Raw genomic sequence first — 14227 nt, 5'->3', positions numbered from 1 at the left:
ACGCGGAAGGGGGCGGGCCCCCTCCGCCATAGTCCCAGGCCTCCTTCCCATCGGGGTTCGTCTCAAAGTCTTTTACCCTCGCTGGGAACAAGTCACGTCGGACGCATGGGTCCTTGGCGTGATCTCATCAGGATACTCTCTCAACTTTCGGGCCATTCCTCCAGACAACCCCCCAAGGAATTGCCCTCCCAACCAGATGCAGCTACCCCTACTCTTCTCCGAAGCTCGAGATCTGCTTCACCTGAGAGCAGTGGAGGAGGTTCCCCCCGACCAACGGGGGAAGGGCTTCTACTCCCGTTACTTCCTGGTACCGAAAAAAACGGGAGACCTTCGCCCAATACTAGACGTGAGACGCCTCAACAAATTTCTGGTACGGGAAAAATTTCGGATGCTTTCCCTACTGACCCTCTACCCCCTGATCGACGAGGGCGACTGGCTCTGCTCCCTCGATCTGAAAGAGGCATACACACATGTTCCAGTGCACCCCACTCACCGCAAGTTCTTGCGTTTTCAGGTGGGAGACCTGCACCTGCAATACCGAGTCCTCCCCTTCGGCCTAGCATCGTCACCTCGGGTCTTCACCAAGTGCTTCGTGGTGGTCGCAGCTACCTTACGCTCCCAAGGTCTTCAGGTATTCCCCTACCTGGACGACTGGCTGATCAAAGCCCCGTCCAGGGAAGGGGTTATCTCAGCGACCCAACAGACTATTATCTACCTACAGAGTCTGGGGTTCGAGATAAACTTCCCAAAATCCCTCGCAGTCCCTACAATTCATCGGGGCCACGCTGGACACTTTTCGCCTCCGTTCCTTCCTCCCCCCTCCGCATCTAGAGGCGTTAGTAAGTCTGAGCCGAAGGATCTCACTGCTGACCTCGGTATCAGCTCGACAGATGATGACTCTCCTGGGCCACATGGCCTCCACCGTCCATGTCACACCCTTTGCCCGTCTCCATCTGAGAATCCCTCAATGGACCCTGGCCTCTCAATGGCGTCAAGACCGGGACCCGATCGATCGTCCCGTGACAGTGACTCCTTCCTTGCAACGATCGCTCCGCTGGTGGGCCGACTCTTCAAATCTTTCCAAAGGTTTGCTCTTCCTCGCCCCTCCTCACAGCAAGGTACTCACCATGGACTCGTCGGAGTATGCTTGGGGAGCCCACCTGGACGGCCTCCGCACTCAGGGGATGTGGTCAGCAGAAGACTGCCGCTATCACATCAATGTGCTAGAGCTCCGGGCCATCTATCTCGCAGCTGTAGCTTTTCAACATCTGCTTCACGACCGGGTGGTCCTCATCCGAACCGACAACCAGGTAGCAATGTACTACGTAAACAAACAAGGGGGGACAGGATCTTGGTCCCTCTGTCGGGAAGCCATGTGCCTCTGGAAATGGGCAATCTCCAACAACACCTTCCTTTGAGCGGTGTACATACAAGGAGAACAAAACTGTCTGGCGGACAGACTCAGCCGCCTCCTCCAGCCACACGAGTGGCCACTGCACTCTCAGACCCTACGACAGGTGTTCGAAAAGTGGGGTACGTCTCAAATAGATCTGTTCGCATCCCCCCACAATCACAAACTGCCCCTCTTCTGCTCCCGGATACACTCCCCGGACCGACTCAAGGCCGACGCCTTCCTCCTCGACTGGGAGGGAAGGTTTCTGTACGCGTTTCTGCCGTTTCCTCTGATCCTGCGGACGCTGGTCCACCTGAAAACGGTGAAAGCAACCCTGATCCTGATTGCTCCTCGCTGGTCACGCCAGCCTTGGTTTTCCCTTCTACTTCAACTCAGTGTCAGAGATCCACTGCCTCTGCCTCGGTTTCCCTCTCTACTATCACAGAGTCAGGGTTCGCTGTTACATCCCAATCTTCAATCTCTTCATCTGAATGCTTGGTCCCTTTCCCCCTGACTTCTCTCCCCATGTCTCAATCAGTCAAGGAGATATTGGAGGCCTCTAGAAAGACCTCGACGAGAACCTGCTATTCTCAAAAGTGGACCAGATTCTCAGCCTGTTGCTCCTCTCACAGCCAGGACCCGGTGTCGGTCCCCGTCCCTCTGGTCCTTGACTATTTACTTCAATTATCTCACTCCGGCCTAAAGACCAACTCCATTCGAGTACATCTCAGTGCGATTGCGGCCTTTCATCAGCCCCTGGAAGGAAAAGCCCTCTCGCTCCACCCCTTAGTCTCTCGCTTCATGAAGGGTCTTCTGAATGTCCACCCTCCTCTCAAACCCCCTCCGGTGGTTTGGGACTTTAACGTGGTTCTGGCTCAACTAATGAAACCTCCATTTGAGCCCCTAGACAAATGCCATCCTAAATTCCTCACGTGGAAGGTGATTTTCCTGCTTGCACTCACTTCCGCCCGGCAAGTTAGTGAGCTACAGGCTCTGGTAGCGGACCCAAAGTTCTTGCCTAAAGTAGTGTCTGATTTTCACCTCAATCAGTCCATCGTCTTGCCCGTGTTTTTTCCCAAGCCCCACTCTCACCCCGGAGAGGTGGCGCTTCACACTCTTGACTGTAAGAGAGCGTTGGCCTTTTACCTCCAACGCACTCAACCACACCGGAAAGTCCCACAATTGTTTTTGTCCTTCGACCCAAACCGGTTAGGCCACCCAGTTTCCAAGCGCACCTTGTCTAACTGGTTGGCCGATTGCATCACCTTTTGCTACGCTCAGGCTGGTCTCGTGCTGCATGGTCGAGTAACGGGACACAAGGTCCGAGCGATGGCAGCCTCCGTAGCGTTCCTCAGGTCCACACCTATTGAGGAAATCTGCAAGGCTGCCACGTGGTCTTCGGTTCATACTTTCACCTCCCACTACTGTCTGGACTCACTGTCCAGAAGCGATGGCCGGTTCGGCCAATCGGTATTGCGAAATCTATTTGCTTAAATTGCCAACTTCCCTCCATCCCTTTTCAGTTAGCTTGGAGGTCACCCACATGTGAGAATATCATGCCTGCTTGTCCTGGGATAAAGCACAGTTACTTACCATAACAGGTGTTATCCAGGGACAGCAGGCATATATTCTCACAATCCGCCCACCTCCCCGAGGTTGGCTTCTTTGCTAGTTAAATGAACTGGAGACCACGAGGGGATGCGCCCCCTAGTGGAGCAAGAAGGCACGCATGCGTGGAGCAGCAGAGCAAACTTAAATCTTCAATCAAGTTTGCTTGAAAATGCTTCCGCATCGGGGCTCCGTAGATGATGTCACCCACATGTGAGAATATATGCCTGCTGTTCCTGGATAACACCTGTTACGGTAAGTAACTGTGCTTTTCAGCTACAGTGGCAAAATAACACTCAGAATTTAGGAAGTCGGTTGGTTGGGCTGAGAACTTTTCAGTACCCTCTCGTAGATGCTTTTGTTTTTTTTCTTTCTTAGTTGGTTTTATTGTATTTATGAATTTTATAGCATATTGAACTGCAGATTGCACACATAATAAAGCAATGGCCTATCAGGAGAGGCAGTAAAGACCAGTACTTTAACAGATTCCAAGTATGCTTGCATCTGATTTAACCCCCCCCCCCCCCTTTTCCAAACCACGAAAGCGGTTTTTAGCACAGGTTTCTTTGTGCGGCTCCCAACATTCATAGGAACTCTATGAGTGTCGGGAGCAGCGCAGAGCATTCAGCACACCGGCCTGCTCTAAAAACCACTTTTGCGTTTTTGTAAAAGGGTGTGGGGGGTTAGAGAATGGGAAAATTTCAAAGAAGGGTGGCCCATCCCAAAGAGTGAGGTGAGTTTGAAGGCCAACGAGTGAGGATTTTCTCGCAGTGCATTTGGGGAATAAATTTGGCACAGTGGAAGAGGGATTGCAGCTTGAAGAAGGGCTGCTGCTGACTACTCTTATTGAGAGTATATCAAATTAATATTGTCTCTTTTTTACACAATGATATTTCAGTCTCTTTTGCTCTTTTACTGATATGTGTGCTCAAACAAGGTATACGAGGGGGTGCTGAAAAGCTATCAACCCAACCAACCAACTTCCTCTGAGCATTATTATGCCATTGTAGCTGAAAAAAGTGTTATCTTATTTCGTTAAGTGCCAATTTGTAGAAACAAAATTCTATATTTGACATTGTTTCAGATCATTGATTGAACCATATCCACGTCATTCTCTTCTTGGGTGGGCTGAGAACTCTTCAGCATCCCCTCGCAATCATGGATTGTATCGCAGTTCAGCAAATTGACTCCATCCATATTAAGTCTGGTGTATATGCGAGTGCTACATATAATTTGAAAGAGAGAACTTAAATTGCAATTTGATTGTGTGAATGTGTTGTTATTTCACAATGTCTGTCATTAGTGAATGAATCTGGACTCCTGGAGAGCTTCACATTACTGTGCCTCATACTTGCTGTGAAGTAGGCTTTCAGAAGGGTTGTTAGCTCAACTATTGATGCTTTCAAGCTTGTCAATTTATTTGTGTGTGCAATGACAAATGTGCACTCAAAGTTGGTCATGGAAATATGGACACGATATATAGAAATTGAGGATCAGTGTTTGGTGTGTATTCAACTCTAGTGGGAAAAGTGTAATGATGGCAAGAAACAGTCATGTGCATTATTTATTTATTTATTTTAGGCATTTATATACACTTCCTCCTCCGTATTTGCGGTTTCCGTATCTACGGATTCACTTATTTGCAATTTTAAACCTAAAATTCAATTTTCTTTTTTTGGGCTATTTTAAGCCCTGTAAGCCCCCCTTAAGCCTTACCTGGTGGTCTAGCGGGTTTTCGGGGCAGGAGCGATCTTCCCACGCTCCTGCCCCGTGCAGATCGCTCACAGGAAATGGCTTGAGAGACTACGGGAGCTCAAGGCAGCCATTTCCTGTGAGCGATCTGCACGGGGCAGGAGCGTGGGAAGATCGCTCCTGCCTGAAAACCCGCTATATCACCAGGTAATAATAATAATAATAATAATTTTATTCTTATATACCGACAAAGCCTTGGTAGTTCAAGGCGGTTTACAACAAAGAAGAGCTGGACAAACAGCGAATACAGGTACAATGTAAGATCATCAAAATACAGGAGAGCATGATACAGAGGTGAGGCATAAGAGATTTTGGGAACAATTCGGTTAGGGTTGGAGAGGAGAAGCTTGAGAGGACTTGGTTACAAATTGGTTAAACAAGTTTATGTAAAATAATTAAGACTCTAGTTTCAAAGTTTATTAAAAGGTTTAGTATCCTACAATTCACTATTAACCTTTTAAGTAGCTTACAATTCTAATAAGTTTGGGGGAAAAGGGATGTGTGATTCCAACCAAACATGAAAGTGAATTTAGGGGGTGCACTACAATTTTATGATAGGAAAGAAAGGAAAGGGAAGGATTGTGGCATGTCTTCCAATGGAACCCATAAAGCTAGAAGCTGAGGGAATAAAATATTGTTTAAGTATAGGTGTTGGTAAACAAGAATGTCTTCAAGTATGTTTTGAATGAATGTCATCAAGTATGTTTTGAATTTGTCCAAAGAATTTTGTAACCTAAATGATGCGGGAAGAGATTTCCAGAATAAAGGATCTTATACGGAGAAAGTTGATTGTTGAATATATTCGTGAACGACAGTTCTGTATGATGGTGATCTTTCGTGTAGGAATGTATGGAATGAGATGACAAGTAAGATAAGTAGGTTCACCTGACAAGAGTACTTTAAATACTATTTTATAATTAATGCGATGCAGTAAAGGGAGCCAGTGTTCTTTTGTTTAGAAGAGGAGTAATGTTGGATAGCAGTATTTTGGGAATGAGGTGTGTAATATTTATAGATCTTTTTGATGTATGTATAATGTGAGTTACAATAATCTATCTGCTGTTTGATTAACAAATAAGTGAGAGTAGTGAGTGGAGAAGGAAAAAAAGTGAACTTATGGACCTAATACCTAATTTGTAAAAGGATCTTTGAAGAGAGCCAAGATGGATCTTTAAATTTAACACTGTAAGGCTTAAGGGGGGGGCTTTCAGGGCTTAAAATAGCCAGGGGAAGCGGGGGTTAGGGGCAGAACCAGCCCAAATATTAGTCGCGTTTTTTTATATTCGCGGGCCGGCTCTGCCCCTAACTACCGCGAATACGGAGGGGGAAGTGTTCTGCCTATCAAAGATTTCTAAGTGGGCTCACAATCCATCTACCAGATAGCTTATGCTAACACCGTTAATGCACATTATTACTGTAGTAATTAGGTCCAATCCGAATGGAGCTGAGGTAACAAAAAGAACCCAGACATTGAGAGCACGTGTCTGTTAGTAACTCTTAAGTTTAAAGAAGATGCACAGTCCAATGGCAAGGATGTCATTTTGATAGGAGAGCAGGCCTCTTAGAAACAAACCTAAGAACAAATGCAGAATTCCTGCACAGAGTATAACTTGGAGATCTCCAGCCAGCAATTCAGATTCTCTTGTAGATCCAATTGAAGGAACGCAGGTTTGAGTGGCATCAGTGTTATGTTTGTGCATGTAAATATGAGAGACACGGGATATCTGACTAACCTTATCTCCTACTTTTCAATGCTGCATTCTGTTAAAGGGATAGTAGATGGCAGACTAGATAGGCCATATGTTCTTTATCTGTCTTCATTTTTCTCTTTTTTTCTAAATTAAGAAGAGTGGTGTTTGCCATCTAATGGCAAGTGTTAAAAAAAAAAAACACCTTGTTTTTATATCATTTCTACTAATTAGATTTTTAAACATTTTTAATTAATAGAAGCCCTGCATTTGATGATGTATTAGACAAGGTCGTTTTAAGCATTAACACATGCCAGTCAATGTGTGTGTTGCAGAGCAGTACAAGATTGAAAATCAAGTGACTCAGCTATCTCTAGTGTCGTATTAGTAACATAGCAACAAAGTAAAAGATGACAGAAAAAGACTAATTGGTATGCGAGGGGCTGCTGAAAAGTTCTCAGCCCAACCAAGAAGAGAACGATGTGGAGCCATGAAACTTACAAGTTATTCCACACATTTCTTGACACAAAAAGTGTGGCTTAACTTGTAAGTTTCATGGCTCCATATCATTCTCTTCTTGGTTGGGCTGAGAACTTTTCAGTGGCCCCTCATATTGTGATGTCATAATGCCTCGCTCCACCAATGCCTAAGAGCCAGCCTGATCGGTGATGTCACAATGGCTTGGTTTCCCTATACTTGTGCCCCTTTACTAGATACATTTGCCTCAATGAAATGAAAAGTGTGGAATAGCATGTAAATTTCATGGCTCCACATCATTCTCTTCTTGGTTGGGCTGAGAACTTTTCAGTGGCCCCTCATATTGTGATGTCATAATGCCTCACTCCACCAATGCCTAAGAGCCAGCCTGATCGGTGATGTCACAATGGCTTGGTTTCCCTATACTTGTGCCCCTTTACTAGATACATTTGCCTCAATGAAATGAAAAGTGTGGAATAGCATGTAAATTTCATGGCTCCACATCATTCTCTTCTTGGTTGGGCTGAGAACTTTTCAGTGGCCCCCTAGTCTTCCTGGTTAGCTCCATCACGCTGCTAAGAAAATATCCCATGGGCTGATCACAGGTTATGTCCACTGGTAAGATACTGTTCCTTACCCATAACAGATTTGATTGTATTCCTCTGTAATATGCCATCATCTTCAGTAGTTGAGCATAAAAGATCACCTATAATGCCATTATACAGAACCATGGTGAGACCTCATTTGGAATACTATATGCAATTCTGGAGGCCACACTACCAAAAAGATGTGCTGAGAGTAGAGTCGGTGCAACGGATGGCCACCAGGATGGTCTCGGGGCTCAAGGATCTATCATATGAAGAAAGGCTGAAAAATTTGCGGCTGTACTCACTCGAGGAACGTAGGGAGAGAGGAGACATGATCGAGACATTTAAGTATATTACCGGCCGTATCGAGATGGAAGAAGAGATTCTCTTTCTCAAAGGACCCTCAGCCACAAGAGAGCATCCGCTCAAACTCAGGGGCGGGAAATTTCATGGCGACACCAGGAAATATTTCTTCACCGAGAGAGTGGTTGATCCTTGGAACGAGCTCCTGGTGCAGGTGATCGAGGCAAATAGCGGGCAAGAATTTAAGAGCAAATGGGATGCCCATGTGGGATCCCTTAGAGGGTTAAGCCAAGGGAACCTGTCACCAGGGGTGGGATCCCTAGGATAGTAGACTTGGGGGTGGGTCAGTAGAGTGGGCAGACCTGATGGGCTATGGCCCTTATCTGCCGTCATCTTCTATGTTTCTATTTAGTTCTGACTTGATATCCCTTCATTCGCATGCCAATCCACAAAGCAGATGCCCAGACATAGAAATCGTGGTAAATTTGATTGGTGTTATACTGTAACAGAAAGCTAGATAAATCCAGTTTCCTGCAGGTCCAAAGCAAATAAATAAAGTCTGCACTAAAGAATTTTGGAAAAATCAACCCAGTTTTATGGATATGCATCTTTTCATTAGATTGCACACTTCCATGATGCCCCTGACACTTCTTTCAGTGATGAATTAGTAGGAATGGCTAGGCTAGTAGCCTGTGGCCCAAACCTAGAGGAGCCTAAAACAGGGTGAGATTAAGAAAAATAATATGAGGTTTCTGATTCAGGTTCCACCAACGTTTGCACCGAACACAGCTTAAAATGGCATACCACTGGATGCAGTAAATTCCACATGTGTATGCAGTAATCCCATGCAGAACAATATTTTTTATTTTTTTTAGGGGGGAGCATGTCTGAGAGCAGAGAGTGGGTGTTCCTTTGCTAATCAGTTATCGCAGTGGTTCTCAAACTGTCCTGACAGACCCCCCCAGCCAGTTAGGATTTCAGGATATCCCTAATGAATATGCATGAGCCAGATTTGCATGCCTCCCACTTCTGTTATATGCAAATCTCTCTCATGCATATTCATTAGAGATATCTTGAAAGTTTCAAGTTTATTAAAAGATTTTTTAGACCGCTTAATCAAATATCTAAGCGGTTTACAGTGTAGTAATACATAGAAAAAATGTACATCATTATAAAAACAGGGGGTACTGGAAGAGAATCCAAGTATAAAAAAAAAACAAAAACACAGACGTACGGACCTATGCAAACAATAGGGAAGTGGGGAAGAACTGCAATTTTTATAGAAAAAGTAAAACATAAAAGGAAAGTGCAGTAGGCTAGGGGGTAAGATAGCAGTTTATTTTATATTTTAAAGTTTCAAAATTTAGGAATTTAAGAAAACCTGACTGGCTGGGGATCCCCAAGAACAGGTTTGAGAACCAATGAGTTATTGCATCTATATTACCGCACGCTAACTGGTTAGCACAGGAATAGCGCCTGAGCCCTTACAGCCTACAACAGGGGTATCAAAAGGTGCACATGAGCCGATTTTTTTTTTTTTAATGGTCACTTGTCAACAACATTAGCACCTGGTCATTAATACAAAAAAAAAAAATAGTAAAAGGAAATTTTTATGTCTGCGGTAAAAGTGGCCTTTGCATCTAGGAAAAACCTCTGCAAGGGGACGCTATGGCCACTTTTTTACCACAGCTTATTATTATGCGCTTATTTAGCCAGTTAGTGGAACAAATATTGCTGCTATCAAGCTAAGTTGCAACTCCTCCCAAACTCTGACCCCAGACTGTTCCTAACCAAACTGGTAAGGGAATGGCCGGTTAGCAGAGATATTCAGCGGCACCACCCAGTGAAGTGCCACTGAATATTGGCATGTGGCCAGCTCAGCAGGAGCCCTTTGAATATTCATTCCTTTTATCGGGGTTATATGCAGTTTATGTGATGCAGTGATAGGGTGATGTTTTAATGTATGTGTAATTACAGAAGTGTATTGTAGTCTGTGTACACTGTATAATTATGTTTAACAATGGGAAGTTCTCAAATTCTGTATCCATTGTGTCTGTGTGTGTAAAACAATGAGAAGCTACTGTAGGCAGTTCAAATTGTACTTATGTGTTGCCAAGAAAAAAAAAAAACCTAGAAAAATTCTGGGAGCTAGGGCTTCCAAACTTTAGTGCCACAAGTTCAAAAATTCAGAAAAGCAAAACATAAAAATAAAGGTAAATAAGCAAAATTATATTTAAACAACAAAATAATAAAAAAAAATGGGCCAGCAAGAGCCAATTACAGAAAAACACCAGTCAAAATAACAATCAGAAAAGATTGAAAAAAGGGAAAATTTTCATTGGCGCCTGAAATTTATGGCTGGTTGCATAGAATTCTGAATAGATTTCCACTCCTGCAACCTCTGAACTACACTGATGGAAACACAGCACAAATCTTTATATATTATAGGTCAATGTACAAAGCCAGTACAGTATACTAAAGTGTGCTGATTTTTGCAAACATAGTTTCATGTACTGAAATTGCTGTTAGTATGTTAGAGTCACCGTTACAAAACTGTGCTAAGCAGCCATTGTGAGTGTTAACATTAGAACAGTGTCATCCTAATAGTTATTATATGTTTAAATCAGCCAGAGCTGTAAAATAGAGAATGACACAGTGACAAAATTCATCACCGTCTCCGTCCCCGCGGATAACCGCGGGAAATAATCCCATGTCATTTTTTTAGTGTCTATTTCAACCTCAGGTTGTTCTACTCCAGCATTCTTCAAAGCAAAGCTTGAGGGTCATTGGTTGTGGCCATTCATACTCTGATTCTTATGTGAGCCAAGGATAATGAAGCCATTGTGACATCACTGATGTGATTGGCTCTTAGGCACTGGTGGAATGAGGCATTATGACATCACAATATCTGCTCTGGATACCAGAGACTGTCATTCTGTAGTGTCTGTTTCAACCTCAGTCCTTCTACACCAGCATTCTTCAAAGCAAAGCTTGAGGGTCATTGGTTGTGGCCATTCATACTCTGATTCTTCCCTCTCTCCTTAAAGAATAACATGAAGATGGTATCCCGCGATTATCCGCGGGGACGGGAACGGTGATGAATTTTGTCACCGTGTCATTCTCTACTGTAAAACTCATGCTAGTTGCTTAGTACAGGTAGGGGTAGGATGCAATCAGGACATGAGCAGGGACGGGCCCTGGCTGGTGTTGATAGCTGCTTAATGGGACATTATCACACACTATCTGCCAAGACTTCTGATACCATGACTGCACTTACCAGCACCTCAAATGAGTACCCTCAGACAGATAACCCCAGCAAGATACCACAAGCCAAAGGTGCCTCCACCAGCTGAAGCCTCCCTCTCAATACTCCGTGAACCTCCTCCCAAACTTTGACCTCCCCAAGGCTCACCTGGGATTCTCCATGGTAATGTAGTGGATGGGACAGGAGCAATCGCTCCTCGTATGACATTTTGACTCCTAGTTGTAGTACCATGTGACTTCTGCTAGGGGTCATCAATGCTGTTTGGGACCTGGAGCAGCTACAGAGCAAGCGTAGAGGAGAACCACTCCTGCCCCATCCATGACTATCATGGAAAATCCCTGGTGAATCCCAGGGGAGGAATCTAAGAGTGGATAAAGGGGGGGGCGCTTTAACTTGGGGAGGGGGTTTTGGTTAGCGTGGGTACTGTTGGTGGAGGGGAGAGCAGATGATCAGAGAATGGACGAAGTTGAGGGGTTTGGGTTACTCTGCCGCAGCAGCTTGTTTTAGGTTTGCATCAGGGCTATGTGTTTCAGTGCGGTAAAAATGCATGACAGATGATGGTCGCGCCCCTGCATTTACTGCACAAACCTTCCATTTACTGCGCCTTAAGAGCTCCTTTTACAAAGGCGCGCTAGCGGTTTTAGCGCACGCACCGGATTAGCGCGCGCTATAGTGCGCACTAGCCGAAAATCTACCGCCTGCTCAAAAGGAGGCAGTAGCGGCTAGCGCGTGCGGCAATGTAGCACGCGCTATTCCGCGCGTTAAGGCCTTAGCGTGCCTTTGTAAAAGGAGCCCTAAGTTTTGCACTTAAGGTGCAGTAGGTGCAAATGCTTGCTGCATTTCAGTAAATAGATAATTAATTGGGATAGTGCATGCTAATGGTTCATTTAGCATACCGTATTTTCACGCATATAACGCGCGCGTTATACACGATTTTACAAAACGAGTATAACCATGCGCATTATATGTGTGAGCGCGTTTTACAATTTTTTTTTTCTCATTGCGATTTCGGCATCCCCTCTGCAAACCGGCATCCTCCCCCCCCCGCTCACGTCACCCCCCTCCCCCGCGAGCCTACATCTCCCCCGCACCGCAAAGACATCGCTTACCCGATTGGGCACCGGCACCAGCACCAATGCACAGGACGTGCCAGTGCCAGTGCCCGAAGATCCTCCCTCGCCTGGGCTCGGAGAGAGCGAGACCAGAAGGCTTTGAGCATGCGCAAATGCTCAAAGCCCAGACCAGCCCAGCACAGGGAAGAGGGAGGATCTCCCTCACACCGCCCAGCCCAGCCCAGCCCAGGCGAGGGAGGATCTTCGGGCACTGGCACGTCCTGTGCATTGGTGCTGGTGCCGGTACCCAATCGAGTAAGCGATGTCTTTGCGGTGCTGGGGGGGGATGTAGGATCGGGGGCAGGGGGGGGTGACGCGAGCGGGGGGGGGAGGATGCCGGTTCACAGGCCAGAAGAGGGAGTAAGCGGGGGTGGCGGGAGGAGGTTATAGCAGCATGCGCAGTATACACGTGTGCGTGCTATATAGATTTTTTTTTTTACAGCAATGCTTTGTTCCCGCACGCTATATGCGTATGCGTGTTATACACGTATGCGCATTATATGCGTGAAAATACGGTAATCTTTTTTGTTAACAGCTAATTTACTACAAAAATTTTTTTGCAAATTTGATGCTGAGTGACTGCAATACAAAATCATACAAAACAGCTTATTAGTTTCAAGTTTATTTAAAATATTTGATATAATCGCAGTATCCAAATCCAATGCGATTTACAAAATTAAAAATAGAAAAAATAAAAAATTTCCAACAAACAGGACATTAAAGACAATTATGACATAAAAATACTGATGAAGAGGAAGGGGAAAAAAATGGATTAAATACAATTCGAAAATAAATAAAAAGGAAGGGTAAGGAAACCAAAGGTTGGGGAACGGTACCCACTTAATTTCTACTTAACAGTGTTCCTTGTCCAGATAAATTCCAGGGAATGAGATAATGTGATTATGAAAAGGGTCAGTTAAAGGCGTCCTTAAACAGCCAGCTTTTTAGTAGGCCTTTAAATTTAGTAGGTAATTTTTCTTCTCTTATATAGAGAGGAAGAGAGTTCCAAATTTGGGGAGCTGTAACAGAAAAGATTGAATCCCTCCTTGAATAAATAATTTTTAGTGAGGGAGTTACCAGCAGGGATTTTTCTTCTGATCTAAGAGATCTTACAGGAGTGTATGGTATTAAAAATCTTTCTAAAAATGCTGGGGCTTTGTTTACTAATATCTTATGTGTCAGTAAGGCAATTTTATAAGTGATTCTGTGATTTTCCTTTAACAATGGGGTTACATGATCAAATTTTTTTCTATTCATGATAATTTTTATTGCGGTGTTTTGGATAATCTGTAGTCTACATGTTTCTTTTAAGGTAAACCCTTTGTATAGCGCGTTACAATAGTCAATTTTAGAGATGACTAAAGAATGTATTACGATATTTAGTGACGATTTGTCGAGGAATGCAGAAAGTGATCTAATCAATCTTAACCTGTAAAAACAAGTTCTTACAAATGAACTAATTTGGTCATGATAGCTATGCTTTTGGTCTAATATAACCTCGAGAATTTTTACCTTAGTGACTACTTTAAGATTGGTTGTGTTTATGGTTTTATTGTGTATATGGTTATATTAGCTATGATCAAAAGACAGTCCACCCCTATGTAGTTACTCAAATCACACTTTGTTCCTCAGAATGCCACACGATAGAATTGTGTGGTAGCCGTCCTCACTGGAACTTTTTATGATGTGATATTTTTGAGCAAGTGTGCAACTATTGCATTTTAAATTATAATAATTTATAAAGTGTCAGTGCTTATTTTTATAAAACATAATGATCATTGTAGAGTTATTCAATATATAATGAGTGACTTAGCTTTTAAACCGGGTCTGCCTCAATCCCCACCGACGCGTTTCAGTATTTCCTCAGGGTCGGGGACAGGGAGAGCTGAAAACAATAAATATAAATAAATCAGCAAACCGGTAAAAAAAAATTATTCAAGCTAAACATCAAACAAGGTATGATATATTTACCAGAACTATCCGGAATTTAGCAAACGCTAGTTCTCAATGATTCTCGCCGGAGCTGCAATATGGCAATATGC

General features: G+C 44.1%; 1 protein-coding gene across 7 annotated transcripts in view; it reads left to right on the top strand.

Annotated features, from left to right (window-relative positions):
* ST7 (suppression of tumorigenicity 7) overlaps positions 1-14227 on the top strand; it is a 323411-nt gene that overhangs the window by 179312 nt on the left and 129872 nt on the right. The window lies entirely within an intron of this gene.

This window comes from Geotrypetes seraphini, chromosome 9, assembly GCF_902459505.1.
Source record: "Geotrypetes seraphini chromosome 9, aGeoSer1.1, whole genome shotgun sequence".
NCBI lineage: Eukaryota > Metazoa > Chordata > Amphibia > Gymnophiona > Dermophiidae > Geotrypetes > Geotrypetes seraphini.
This window is presented reverse-complemented; position numbering and strand designations above follow the sequence as displayed.